The 15057-nt window shown below is 33.6% G+C and overlaps 1 long non-coding RNA gene across 1 annotated transcript; it reads left to right on the forward strand.

Moving 5' to 3' along the window:
- The first annotated feature begins 14166 nt into the window (after positions 1-14166).
- Positions 14167-14790, forward strand: LOC148873571 (uncharacterized). Its single transcript, XR_016104775.1, has 2 exons — positions 14167-14291; positions 14483-14790. It is a non-coding gene; the product is annotated as an uncharacterized LOC148873571 (long non-coding RNA).
- Positions 14791-15057: the final 267 nt, after the last annotated feature.

Genomic DNA, 15057 nt, shown 5'->3' on the forward strand with positions numbered 1-15057 from the left:
GAAGATTAGATACTTATTGAAAAAAGGCCCTTCCTATATGAAAAACTTGTGGAGACAAAGTAAATATGTGAAAAGTGGATACTTTTTTAAAAAAGGCCCTCCTAGGTAAAAACCTTGTAAATGGGGTAAATTTGTGAAAACTGTGTATTTTTTGAAAAAAAAACAACACCTCTTAAGTAAAATCCATTTTTGCAGGGGTAAATTTACGAAAATTGGATAACCTTGCGGAGTCATGGTAAATTTGCGCAAACTAGATATTGTTTGCAAAAGGGCACATTTAAGGTAAAAACCTTGTAGTGGGGTAAATTTGTGAAAATTGGATACCTTTTTAAAAAAAAGGCACTTCTTAGGAAAATACCTTGTTGTGTCTGAGTAAATTTGCGAAAATTGGATACTTTTTGAAAAGGGGCCCCTCCTAAGTGTAAACCTTGAAGAGTTAGTGTAGATTTGCAAAAATAGGATTTTTTTTTGAAAAATGGCCTCTCCCAGGTAATAACCTTGCGGGGCAGGGGTAAATATGCAAAAACTAGATACTTTTGGAAAAAAGGCCCCTCCTAGGTAAAAACCTTGTGGACTCGGTGTAAATCTGTTAAAACTACATAGTTTTTTAAAAAAGGCCCATCATAGGTAAAAACCTTATAAAGTGGGGTAAATTTACGAAAACTGGATACTTTTTGAAAGAAGGCACCTCTTAGGAAAGAACCTTGTAGTGTTGGGGTAAATTTGCAAAAACTGGATACTTTGTAAAAAAATTCCCCTCCTATCTAAAAACCTTGGGGAGTCGAGGTAAAATTCCAAAAACTAGATACTTTTTGAAAAAATTCCCTTTCTAGGTAAAAACCTTAGCAACTGGGGTAAATCTGTGTAAAGTGGATATTTTTTTTTTTAAATTCCCCTCCTAGGTAAAAACCTTGTACAGTGGGGAAAATTTGCAAAAAATGGATACTTTTTGAAAAGAGGCACCTCTTAGATAAAAACCTAGCGGGGTAGGAATAAATATGCAAAATAGGATACTTTTGAAAAAAAGGCCCCTCCTAGGCAAAAACCTTGCAGATTCGCGGTAAATTTGTGAAAACTAGATATGCTTTGAAAAAAAGGGCCCTCCTACGTAAAAACGTTATAGTGTGGTAAATTTACGAAAACAATATACTTTTTGGAAAAAAGGGGCATCTCTTAGGTAAACACCTTGTAGTGTTGGGTAAATTTTTGAAAACTGACAATTATTTGAAAAAGGCCCCTCATATGAAATAACCTTGCGGAGTAGGGAAAAATATGCAAAAACTAGATATTTATTGAAAAAAGGCTCTTCCTAGATAAAAACCCTGTAGAGTTGGGGTAAATTTGTGAAAAGTGAATACTTTTTTAAAAAAGACCCTCTTAGGTAAAAAAAAAAACTTGTGAAGTGGGGTAAATTTGCGAAAATTGGATATTTTTTGAAAAAGGCCCCTCCTAGGTAAAAGCCTTACGGAGTCGTGGTAAATTTGTGCAAACTAGACACTTTTTGAAAAAGGCACTTTCTCAGGTAAAAACCTTGTACTAGTGTAAATTTGTGAAAACTGAATATTTTTCAAAAAAATGCACCTTGAAGGTAAAACCTTGTTGTGTCAGGGTAAATTTGTGAAAACAGGATATTTTTTGAAAAATGCCCCTCCTAAGTATAAACCTTGAGGAATTAGTGTAAATTTGTGAAAATATGATACTTTTTGAAAAAAAGCCCCTCCTAGGTAATAACCTTGCAAAGTGGGGAAAAATATGAGAAGACTATACACTTATTGAAGAAAAGGTTGTTTCTACATAAAAACCTTGTGCAGATGAGGTAAATCTATGAAAAGTGGATACATTTAAAAAGAAAAAAGCCCTCCTAGGTAAAAACCTTGTAAAGTGGGGTAAATTTGTGAAAATTGGATACTTTTTGAAAAAACAACACCCCTTAAGTAAAACCATGTTGTATAGGCGTAAATTTACAAAAACTAGATAGATTTTGAAAAAATAAGGCCCTTCCTAGGTAAAAACCATGTGGAGTCGTGGTAAATTTGTGCAAACTAGATACTATTTGAAAAAAGGCACATCTAAGTTAAAAACCTTGTAGTGGGGGTAAATTTGTGAAAACTGTATACTTTTTGAAAAAATACACCTCTTACATAAAAACCTTGTTGTGTAGGGATAAATTTGCGAAAACTGGATACTTTTTGTAAAAAGACCCCTCCTTCGTAAAAACCTTGCAAAGTTAGGGTAAATTTGCAAAATCTAGATACTTTGTGAAAAAAATCCCCTCATTTGTAAAAACCTTATGAAGTTTGGTAAATTTGCAAAAACTAGATACTTATTTAAAAAATGCCCTTCATAGGTAAAAACCTTGCAGAGTTGGGGTTAATTAACTAAAATTTGATACTTTTTGAAAAAGAGGGACCCTCCCACATAAAAACCTTGCGGAGTTAAGGTAAATTTGAGAAAACTATATATTTTTTAAAAAAGGCCTTGCTTAGGTAAAAACCTTCTGGACTCGTTGTAAATTTGCGAAAACTATATATTTTTTGAAAAAAGCCCCTAGGTAAAAACCTTGAAGAGTTAGTCTACATTTGTGAAAACTACATACTTTTTGTAAAATGGCCACTCTTACGTAAAAACCTTGTGGAGTTAGGGTAAATTTTTAAAAACTATATATATATTTTTAAAAAAAGGCCCCACTTAAGTAAAAATCTTGCGGAGTTGAAGTAAATTTTTGTAAATTAGATACTTTTTGAAAAAAGACCCTTCCTATGTAAAAACCTTGTGGGGTCGGGGTAAACCTGTTAAATTGGATACTTTTTTAAAAAAGATCCCTCATAGGTAAAAACCTTGTAAAGTGGGGTAAATTTCCGAAAATTGGATACTTTTTGAAAAGAGGCACGTCTTAGGTAAAAATCTTGTAGTGTCGGGTTAAATTTGCAAAAACTGGATAATTTTTTAAAAAAGGCACCTCCTAAGAATAAAACTTGAGGAATCAGGGTAAATTTTCAAAACAGGAAACTTTTTGAAAAAAGAAATCCTCGAGATAATAACCTTGTGGAGTAGGGGTAAATATGCAAAACTGGATGCTTTTGAAAAAAGGCCCCTCCTAAGTAGAAACCTAATTAGTCGTGTGAAATTTGTGAAAATGGGATATCTTTTGAAAAAAGAACCCTCATACGTAAAAACCTTGTAGTGTGGTAAATTTGCAAAAAACTAGATACTTCTTGGAAAAAGGCACCTCTTAGGTAAAAAGCTTGTAGTGTTGGGGTAAATTTTGTAAAATTGGATACTTTTTGAAAAACGGCTCCTCCTAAGTATAAACCATGAGGAGTTAGGTTAAATTTGCAAATATAGGATACATTTTGAAAAAAAAGGCCCCTCCTAGGTAATAACCTTGCAGAGTAGGGGTAAATATGTTAAAACTGGATACATTCGAAAAAAGGCTCTTCCTAGGTAAAACCCTTGCGAAGAAGGGGTATATATGCAAAAACTGTATAGTTTTGAAACAACAGGCCCTCCGAGGTAAAAACCTTCTGAAGTCATGGTAAGCTTGCAAAAATAGAATAATTTTTGAAAAAGCCCCTCATAAGTATAAACCTTGAGGAATGAGGGTTAATTTGTGAAAACTAGAGACTTTTTGAAAAAATCCCCCTCCTAAGTAACAAATTTTGTGGAGTTGAGGTAAATTTCTGAAAACTAGATTTTTTTTTTTTTTTAAAAGGCCCTTCCTAGGTAAAAACCTTGCGGAGTCGGGGTAAATCTATAAAAAGTGAATACTTTTTAAAAAAAAGCCCCTCCTAGGTAATAACCTTGCAGAGTAGGGGTAAATATGTTAAAACTGGATACATTCGAAAAAAGGCTCTTCCTAGGTAAAAACCTTGCAAAGAAGGGGTAAATATGCAAAAACTGTATAGTTTTGAAACAACAGGCCCTCCGAGGTAAAAACCTTCTGAAGTCATGGTAAGCTTGGAAAAATAGAATAATTTTCGAAAAAAACCCCTCATAAGTATAAACCTTGAGGAATGAGGGTTAATTTGTGAAAACTAGAGACTTTTTGAAAAAATCCCCCTCCTAAGTAACAAATTTTGTGGAGTTGAGGTAAATTTCCGAAAACTAGATTTTTTTTTTTAAAGGCCCTTCCTAGGTAAAAACCTTGCGGAGTCGGGGTAAATCTATAAAAAGTGAATACTTTTAAAAAAAAAGCCCCTCCTAGGTAAAACCCTAGTAAAATGGGTTAAAATTGTGAAAATTGGATACTTTTTGAAAAAAGGTCCTTCCTAAGTATAAAACTTGAGGAGTTAGGGTGAATTTGCGAAAATATGATACTTTTTGAATTAAAATTGTGAAAACTAGATATTTTTTTAAAAAAGGCACCTCTATGGTTAAAACCTTGTAGTGGTGTAAATATGCAAAAATTAGATACTTTTTGAAAAAAAGGCACCTCTTAGGTAAAATCCTTGTTGTGTTGAGGTAAATTTGCAAAAACTGAATAACTTTTGAAAAGAGGCCCCTCCTAAGTATAAACCTTGAGGAGTTAGGGTATATTTGTGAAACAGGATACATTTTGAAAAAATGCCCCTCCTTAGTATACCTTATGGTGTAGGGTTAAATATGTAAAAACATCATACTTTTGAAAAAAAAAGGCTCTTCCTAGGTAAAAATCTTGAGAGTTATGGTAAATTTGCGAAAACTGGATACTTTTTGCAAAACGACTCCGCTTACATAAAAACATTCCAGACTAATGGTTAATCTGCGAAAACAATATACTTTTTGAAAAAAGCCCCTCCTAGGTAAAACCCTTGCGGATTCGGTGTAAATTTGCGAAAACCTAGATACTTTGTGAAGAAAGTTCCATCCTTTCTAAAAACCTTGTGGAGTTGGGTAAATTTTCAAAAAACTAGATATTTATTGAAAAAAGGCCCTTCCTAGGTAAAAACCTTGCAGAGTCGAGGTAAATTGACTAAAACTCGATACTTTTTGAAAAAAGACCCTCCTATGTAAAAACCTTGTGGAGTTAGGGTAAATTTGCAAAAACCAGATTTTTTTTTTAAAATCCCATCTTAGGTAAAAACCTTTTGTACTTGGGATAAATTTGCAAAAAGTGATAATTTGTAAAAAAAGGTCCTCTCCTATGTAAAAACATTGCGGAGTCAAGGTAAATTTCCAAAATGGCACCTCTAAGGTAAAAACCTTATAGCGGGGTAAATTTGTGAAAATTGGATACTTATTGAAAAAGGTCATCTCTTAGGTAAAAATTTTATTGTATCGGGGTAAATTTGCAAAAAACTGTATACTTTTTGAAAAAATGCCCCTTCTAAGTATAAACCTTGATGAGTCAGGGTAAATTTGCGAAATAGGATACATTTTGAGAAAATGCTCCTCCTAGGTAAAAAACTTGCAGAGCTTGGTAGATTTGCGAAAACTGGATACTTTTTGCAAAAAAGCCCCTCCTAAGTGAAAACATTGTGTAGTCAAGGCAAATTTATGAAAACTGGATATTTTTCAAAAAGAAAGGCCCCTCTTACGTAAAAACAACCCGGAATCGTGGTAAACTTGTGAAAACTATATACTTTTTGAAAGTAGCCCTTCCTAGGTAAAAACCTTGCGGAGTCAGTGTAAATTTGTGAAAACTGGATACTTTTTCTAAAAGGGCCCTTCCTACGTAAAAACCTTGCGAAGCTAGGGTAAATATTTAAAAACTAGATATTTTTTTTTAAATTCCCCTCTTAGGTAAAAACCTTGCGGAATTGGCATAAATTTGCAAAATCTGTATACTTTGTGAAGAAAGTCCCATCCTTTGTAAAAACCTTGTGTAGTTGGGTAAATTTGCGAAAACTATATACTTATTGGAAAAAAAAAGCCCTTCCTAGGTCAAAACCTTGCCAAGTCGGGGTAAATTAACTAAAAGTGGATACTTTTCAAAAAATAGACCCAGCTACGTAAAACCTTGTGGAGTAATTTGTGAAAACTGGATATATATATATTTTTTAAAAGGTCCCTCTTTGGTAAAAATCTCGTGCAGTTGGGGTAAATTTTTGGGAAAAAAACCCTTCCTAGTTAAAAACCTTGCAAAGTCGGGGTAAATTTGTGAAAAGTGCATACATTTTTTTAAAAACCCTCCCATTTTAAAACCGTGTGAAGTGGGGTAAATTTGTGAGAACTAGATACTTTTTGAAAAAAGGCACCTCTTAGGTAAAAACCTTGTAGTGTCTTGGTAAGTTTGTGAACATTAGATATGTTTTGAAAAAAAGGCCCCTCCTAAGTATAAAACTTGAGGAGTTAGAATGAATTTATGAAAATATGATACTTTTTGAAAAAATGCCCCTCCTAGGTAAAAACCTTACGAAGTCGTCGTAAATTTGTGAAAACTATATACTGTTTGAAAAAAGGCACCTCCAAAGTAAAAACCTTATAGTGGGGTAAATTTGCAAAAACTATATACTTTTTGAAAAAAGGCATTTCTTAGGTAAAAACCTTGTTGTGTTCGGGTAAATTTGCTAAAATTGGATACTTTTTGAAAAAATGCCCCTCTTAAGTATAAACCTTGAGGAGTCAAGGTAAATTTGCAAAATATGATACGCTTTGAAAAAATGCTGATCCTATGTAATACCTTATGGAGTAGGGGTAAATATGTAAAAACTGGACACTTTTGAAAAAAAGGCTCCCGCAAGGTAAAAGTCTTGCAAAATCTTTGTAAATTTGCGAAAGTTGTATACTTCTTGCATTAAGGCCCTTCCTACGTAAAAACATTGCGTAGTCAAGGTAAATTTGTGAAAACTTGATATTTTTCAAAAAAAGGCCCCGCTTAAGTAAAAACATTCTGGACTTGTGGTAAACCCGCAAAAACTAGATACTTTTTGAAAAAAGTCCCTCCTAGGTAAAAACCTCACAGAGTCGGTGTAAATTTGCAAAAAATGGATACTTTTTGTAAAAAGGCCCCTCCTATGTAAAAACTTTGCGAAGTTAGGGTAAATTTTCGAAAACTGGATATTTTTCTAAAAAATGCCCCTCTTAGGTAAAAACCTTGCGGAGTTGGGATAAATTTGCAAAATCTGAATACGTTGTGAAGAAAGTCCCATCCGTTGTAAAAACCATGCGGAGTTGGGTAAATTTGTGAAAACTAGACACTAATTAAAAAAATGCCCTTCCTACATAAAAACCTTGCGGAGTCAGGGTAAATTAACTAAAACTGGATACTTTTTGAAAAAAAACCCTTCCACATAAAACCCTTGTGCGGTCAAGGTAAATATGCAAAAACTGAATATTTAAAAAAAAAATGGCCCATCTTAGGTAAAAGCCTTGTGCATTGGGGTAAATTTGCAAAAAGTGGATACTTTGTGGAAAAATGCTACCTCGTATGTAAAAGCATTACAAAGTCGAGGTATATTTATGAAAATTAGATTCTTTTTGAAAAGAAAGGCCCTGCCTAGGTAAAAACCTTGCTAAGTCAGGGTAAATCTGTGAAAAGTGGATACTTTTTTAAAACAAGCCCCTCCTAGGTAAAAACCCAATAAAGTGGCTTAAAATTGTGAAAACTGGATGCTTTTTGAAAAATAGGTAAAAACCTTGTAGCGTTGGGGTAAATTTATGAAAACTGGATACTTTTACAAAAAATACCCCTCCTAAGTATAAAACTTGAGGGGTCAAGGCGAATTTGCGGAAACATGATACTTTTTGAAAACAAAAGGCCCCTCAAAGGTAAAAACTTTGTGAAAACTGAATACTTTTTAAGAAAAGGCCCCTCCTAACTATAAACCTTGAGGAGTTGCAAAATAGGCTACATTTTGCAAAAATTCCCCTCTTTGGTATACCTTTCGGAGTCATGGTAAATTTGTGAAAACTGGATACTTTTTGCAAAAAGGCCCCGTTTATGTAAAAACATTCTGAACTAATGGTTAACCTGCGAAAACAAGATACTTTTTGAAAAAAGCCCCTCCTAGGTAAAAACCTTCCCGAGTCATAGTAAATTTGTGCAAACTAGATACTGTTTGAAAAAAGGTACCTCTAAGGTAAAAACCTTGTAGTGGGGTAAATTTGTGAAAATTTGATACTTTTTGAAAAAAAGCACCTCTTAGGTAAAAACCTTGTTGTGTTGGGGTAAATTTGCGAAAACTGGATACTTTTTGAAAAAAGGCCCCTCCAAAGTATAAACGCTAAGGAGTCAGTGTAGATTTGTGAAAACAGGATACTTTAAAAAAAAAAAAAAAAAACTCCCCTCCTAGGTAATAGCCTTGCGGAGTAGGGAAAAATATGAGAAAACTAGATACTTATTGAAAAAAAAAGCCCTTCCTATATAAAAACCTTGTGGAGATGGGGTAAATCAATGAAAAGTGGATACATTTTTAAAAAAGGTCCTCCTATGTAAAAACCTTGTAAAGTGAGGTAAATTTGTTAAAACAGGATATTTTTGAAAAAAGGCAACTCTTAAGTAAAAAACGTGTCGTGTAGGGGTAAATTTGCAAAAACTGGATACTTTTTGAAAAAAGGCCTCCCCTAATTATAAACCTTGAGGAGTTAGGGTACATTTGTGAAAATGTGATACATTTAAAAAAAAGCACCTTCTAGGTAATAAACTTTCGAAGTAGGGGTAAATATGTAAAAATTGGATACTTTTGAAAAGAAAGGATTCTCCTAGGTAGAAACCTTGCAGAGTCATGGTAAATTTGCGAAAACTAAATACTATTTGAAAAAAATCCCTTCCTAAGTATAAACCTTAAGGAGTGAGGGTAAATTTATAAAAACTTGAGACCTTTTGGAAAAAGCCCCTTAAAGGGAAAAAACCTTGCGGAGTAGGGGTAGATGTGCGAAAACTACATACTTTTTTAAAAATGTCCCGTAGGTAATAAGCTTATGGAGTCGAGGTAAATTTGCAAAAATTGGATATTTTTTGTAAAAAGGACCCTCCTTCGCAAAAACCTTGAGGAGTTAGGGTAAATTTATGAAAATTGGATATTTTTTAAAAAGGCCCCTCTTAGGTAGAAACATTGCGGAATTAGAGTAAATTTGCAAAATCTGGATACTTTGTGAAAAAAAACCCCCTCCTTTGTAAAAACCTTACGGAGTTTGGTAAATTTGCAAAAACTAGATACTTATTTAAAAAAAGGCCCTCCATAGGTAAAAACCTTGTGAAGTCGGGGTTAATTAACTAAAATTGGATACTTTTTTAAAAAAGAACCCTCCCACGTAGAAACCTTGTAAAGTTAGGGTAAATTTGAGAAAACTGGATACTTTTTGTAAAGTGGCCCCTCCTACGTATATGCCTTACGGTGTTAGGGTAAATTTTTGGAATATATATATATATATATATATATATATATATATATATATATTATATATATATATATATATATATATATATATATATATATTTTTTTTAAAAAAAGGCCCATCTTAAGTGAAAACCTTATGGAATCGAAGTAAATTTTCGTAAATTAGATACTTTTTGAAAAAATGCCCTTTCTAGGTAAAAACCTTGTGGGGTTGGGTAAATCTGTTAAAATTGGATACTTTTTTAAAAAATATTCCTCATTTATAAAAACCTTGTAAAGTGTGGTAAATTTCTGAAGTTTGGATACTTTTTGAAAAGAGGCACCTCTTAGGTAAAAATCTTGTACTGTCAAGTTAAATTTGCAAAAACTGGATAATTTTTGAAAAAAGGCGCTTCCTAAGTATAAACCTTGAAGAGTCGGGGCAAATTTTCAAAAACAGGAAACTTTTTGAAAAAAGAACTCCTCGAGGTAATTTGTGAAAACTAGAGACTTTTCTAAAACATCCCCTTCCTACGTAAAAACTTTGTGGAGTCATGGTAAATTTTTGAAACTAGATTCTTTTTGAAAAAAAAAAAATGCCTTTCCTAGGTAAAAACCTTGTGGAGTCAGGGTAAATATGTGAAAAGTGGTTACTTTTTTAAAAGAAGCCCCTCCTAGGTAAAAACCCAATAAAGTGGGTTAAAATTGTGAAAATTGTATACTTTTTGAAAAAAGACACCTCTTAGGTAAAAACCTTGTAGTGTTGGGGTAAATTTATGAAAACTGGATACATTTTAGAAAAAATGCCCCTACTGAGTATAAACTTAAGGAGTCAGGGTGAATTTGCCAAAACATGATACTTTTTGAAAAATGGCCCCTCCTAGGTAAAAACCTTGCAGAATCATGTTAAATTTGTGAAAGCTAGATATTGTTTGAAAAAAGGCACCTCTAAGGTAAAAACCTTGTAATGGTATAAATTTGCAAAAATTGGATACTTTTTGAAAAAAGACACCTCTTAGGTAAAAAACCTTGTTGTGTTGGGGTAAATTTGCAAAAATTGAGTACTTTTTGAAAAGAGCCCCCTCTTAAGTATAAACCTTGAGGAGTCATGGTAAATTTGCGAAATAGGATACATTTTGAAAAAATGCCCCTCCTTAGTATACCTTACGTTGTAGGGGTTAACATGTAAAAACATGATACTTTTGAAAAAAAAGGCTCCTCCTAGGTAAAAACCTTGCAGAGTCGTGGTAAATTTGTGAAAGTTGGATACTATTTGCAAAAAGGCCCTGCTTATGTAAAAACATTCCGGACTAATGGTTAACTTGTGAAAACAAGATACTTTTTGAAAAAAGCCCCTCTTAGGTAAAAACCTTGCAAATTTGATGTTTTTTGAAAATCTGGATACTTTGTGAAGAAAGTCCCATCCTTTGTAAAAACCTTGCGGAGTTGGGTAAATTTGCAAAAACTAGATATTTATTGAAAAATGCCCTTCCTAAATAAAAACCTTGTAGAGTCGAAGCAAATTAACTAAAACTCAATACTTTTTTAAAAAAAGGCCCCTCTTAGTAAAAACCTTGTGTAGTTGGGGTAAATTTGCAAAAGGTGGATACTTTATGAAAAAAGTCCCCTCCTATGTAAAAACGTTCTCGAGTCGAGGTAAATATCCAAAAAGGCACCTCTATGGTAAAAACCTTGTAGCGGGGTAAATTTGCAAAAATCGGATATTTTTTGTAAAAAGGCACCTCTTAGGTAAAAACCTTGTTGTATTGAGGTAAATTTGTGAAAACTGGATACTTTTTAAAAAAAGGCCCCTCCTAAGTATAAACCTTAAGGAGTTAGGGTAAATTTGCGAAATAGGATACGTTCTAAAAAAATGCTTCTCTTAGGTAAAAACCTAGCGGAGTCATGGTAAATTTGCGAAAACTGGATACTTTTTGCAAAAAGGCCCCTCCAACGTGAAAACATTGTGTAGTTAAGGCAAATTTGTGAAAATTGGATTTTTTCAAAAAAGGACCCTTTTACGTAAAAATAATACGGACTAGTGGTAAACTTGCAAAAACTATATACTTTTTGAAAGAAGCCCCTCCTAGGTAAAAACCTTCGAGTATCAGTGTAAATTTGTAAAAACTGGATACTTTTTCAAAAAGGCCCTTCCTACGTAAAAACCTTGCGAAGCTAGTGTAAATTTTTAAAAACTTGATATTTTTTTAAAAAAGGCCCCTCTTAGGCAAAAACCTTGTGGAGCTGGGGAAAATTTGCAAAATCTAGATACTTTGTGAAGAAAGTCCCATCCTTTGTAAAAACCTTGTGGAGTTGGGTAAATTTGCAAAAACTAGATACTTCTTGAAAAAAAAGCCCTTCCTATGACAAAACCTTCCCGAGTCGGGGTAAATTAACTAAAAATGGATATTTTTTGAAAAATAGACCTAGCTACATAAAAACCTTGTGGAGTCAGGATAAATTTGTGAAAACGACATGTTTTTTAAAAAAATGCCTCTCTTTGGTAAAAGCCTTGTGCAGTTGAGGTAAATTTGCAAAACATTGATACTTTGTGAAAAAAGTCCCATCCTATGTAAAAACATTGCGGAGTCGAGGTAAATTTTCGAAGACTAGATACTTTTTGGAAAAGCCCCCCTCCTAGTTAAAAACCTTGCAGAGTCGGGGTAAATTTGTGAAAAGTGGATACGTTTTTTTTTTTAAATTCCCCTCCTAGGTAAAAATTGTGTAAAATGGGGTAAATTTGTGAGAACTAGATACTTTTTGAAAAAAGGCACCTCTTAGGTAAAAACCTTGTAGTGTCTTGGTGAATTTCCGAAAATATGATACTTTTTGTAAAAATGCCCTTCCTAGGTAAAAACGTTGCGAAGTTGTGGTAAATTTGTGAAAACTAGATATTGTTTGAAAAAACTCACCTCCAAAGCAAAAACCTTGTAGTGGGATAAATTTGCGAAAACTTGATACTTTTTGAAAAAATGCATCTCTTAGGTAAAAACCTTGTTGTCTAAGTATAAAACTTGAGGAGTCAGGGTGAATTTCCGAAAATATGATACTTTTTGAAAAAATGCCCTTCCTAGGTAAAAACGTTGCAAAGTTGTGGTAAATTTGTGAAAACTAGATACTGTTTGAAAAAATCACCCCCAAAGCAAAAACCTTGTAGTGGGATAAATTTGCGAAAACTTGATACGTTTTGAAAAAATGCATCTCTTAGGTAAAAACCTTGTTGTGTTGGGGTAAATTTGCTAAGACTGTATACTTTATGAAAAAAGGCCCCTCTTAAGTATAAACCTTAAGGAGTCAAGGTAAATTTGCGAAACAGGATACGCTTTGAAAAAATGCTACTCCTAGGTAATACCTTATGGAGTAGGGGTAAATATGTAAAAATTTGACACATTTGAAAAAAAAGGCTCGTCCTAGGTAAAAATCTTGTGGAATCGTGGTAAATTTACGAAAACTGGATACTTTTTGCATTAAGGCCCCTCCTACATAAAAACATTGCGTAGTTAAGGTAAATTTGTGGGAACTTGATATTTTTCAAAAAAAGGTCCCGCTTACGTAAAGCATTCCAGACTCGTGGTAAACCCATAAAAACTATATACTTTTTGAAAAAAGCCCCTCCTAGGTAAAAACCTTGTGGAGTCGGTGTAAATTTGCGAAAACTGGATACTTTTTATAAAAGGACCCTCCTACATAGAAACATTGCAAAGTCGGGGTAAATTTTCAAAAACCGAATATTTTAAAAAAAATGCCCCTCTTAGGTAAAAACCTTGCGGAGTTGGGATAAATTTGTAGAATCTAGATACTTTGTGAAGAAAGTCCCATCCATTGTAAAAACTTTGCGGAGGTGGGTAAATTTGCGAAAACTAGACACTTATTGAAAAAAGGCTCTTCCTAGGTTAAAATCTTGCGGAGTCGGGGTAAATTAACTAAAACTGGATACTTTTTGAGAAAAAGACCCTCCCACATAAAAACTTTGTAGAGTCAGGGTAAATTTGCAAAAACTTGATATTTAAAAAGAAAAGACCCTCCCACATAAAAACCTTGTAGAGTCAGGGTAAATTTGCAAAAACAGGATATTTTTGAAAAAAGGCCCCTCTTAGGTAAAAACCTTGTACAATTGGGGTAAATTTACAAAAAGTGGATAGTTTGTGAAAAAAGTCACTTTATATGTAAAAATGTTGTAGAGTCGTGGTAAATTTCCGTAAACTAGATACTTTTTTGAAAAAAAAGGCCCTTCCTAGGTAAATACCTTGCGGAGTTAGGGTAAATCTGTGAAAAGTGGATTTAAAAAAAACCCTCGTTGGTAAAAACCCAGTAAATTGGGGTAAATTTGCAAAAATTGGATACTTTATGAAAAAAGACACCTCTTAGGTGAAAACCTTGTAGTGTTAGGGTAAATTTGCAAAAATTGGAAGCTTTTTGAAAAAAGGCCCCTCCTAAGTATAAAAACTTGTAAAGTGTGGTAAATTTGCGAAAACTGGAAACTTTTTAAAAAAATCACTTTTGGTAAAATTCTTGTAGTGTTGGGGTAAATTTGCGAAATTAAACACTTTTTGAAAAAAAGGCCCCTCATAAGTATAAAATTTGAGGAGTTAGAGTAAATTTGTGGAAAAAAATGACACTTTTTGAAAAAAGGCCTCTCCTAGGTAATAACTATGCAGAGTAGGGCTAAATATGCAAAAACTGGATACCTTTAAAAAAAGGCCCCTCCTAGGTAAAAACCTTGCAGAGTAGTGGTAAATTTACGAAAATTTGATACTTTTTGACAAAGGCCCCTCCTATGTACAAACCTTATAGTGTGGTGAATTTGTGAAAACTATATACTGTTTGAAAAAATGCACCACTTAGGTAAAAACCATGTAGTGCCGGGGTAAATTATTGAAAATTGGATGCTTTTCTTAAAAAAAAGCCCCTCTTAGGTAATAAGCTTGTAGAAGAACAAAAATGTTTTGGAAGAGCAAAGGAGAGCTGCCTTTGAGCAGCGTTGTGCCCAAGAAATGGACCCATTTTCTTTGTATTGGAAGCTTTTTGTGTCGGAATGCTCTTCACTAACAGGTATTTCCTTCTTTTTAATTTTGTTATCTCAAATTTCCAATTTTGTTTGTTTATGAGCTTTTACTTCTGGCTATGGATTGGCCAGCTGAATTTATGAAAAATTTCTCTCGTAGAGTTGGTAGCTCTCTTGAGAACAATTTCTAGTCCATTTGTTTTCAAATTGCTCATATTTGTTACTTTTTTTTATTCAGTCGAGTAACTAGTGCGTATTTTGTGGATGATTGATTTTCCAAACTTCTTATGTTTTCTGGTGGCGTTGATTGTTTTTAGTCGGGTTGCACAAGTTCTTCAAAGTTTTGTTTTTGGAATTTTCTTTGTTTCTTCTTCCTTCTCTTTGAGGAACTTTCTCATTCAGATGTAAATATTGAGATAGATTTGAGTTTGGATCTAATTTTACAGAATTCTGTTTTGAGAAGGTAACTGACTGTCGTTATACTTCTCATCTTCTGTATTACTGTAACAGATGAATTCAAGTTTAAATATACACGAATTTCTTTAACATTGTCGGCAGTTTTTTAATCAAGAATTTTCCAAATCTCTCTTACTGGTTACTTTCTTTTATATCTCTGGCCAACTGGGTAGATCCGTGCACTCAGCGAAACTCTGATATCCTTTTTTCCTCCATTCCATCCTCCCCCAGTTCTCAAAAACCCAATTCTCAAAGGGTGCCCTCATGCGCCCAAACCCTCAGGTCAGACGACTTTTCCTCTCCTCCTCTCCTCCCCCGACGGTCAGACGACTTTAACAATGGTGTCACCGGCTTTGA

Source organism: Nelumbo lutea, chromosome 1 (genome assembly GCF_056320005.1).
Source record: "Nelumbo lutea isolate HS-2025 chromosome 1, American lotus-T2T, whole genome shotgun sequence".
NCBI lineage: Eukaryota > Viridiplantae > Streptophyta > Magnoliopsida > Proteales > Nelumbonaceae > Nelumbo > Nelumbo lutea.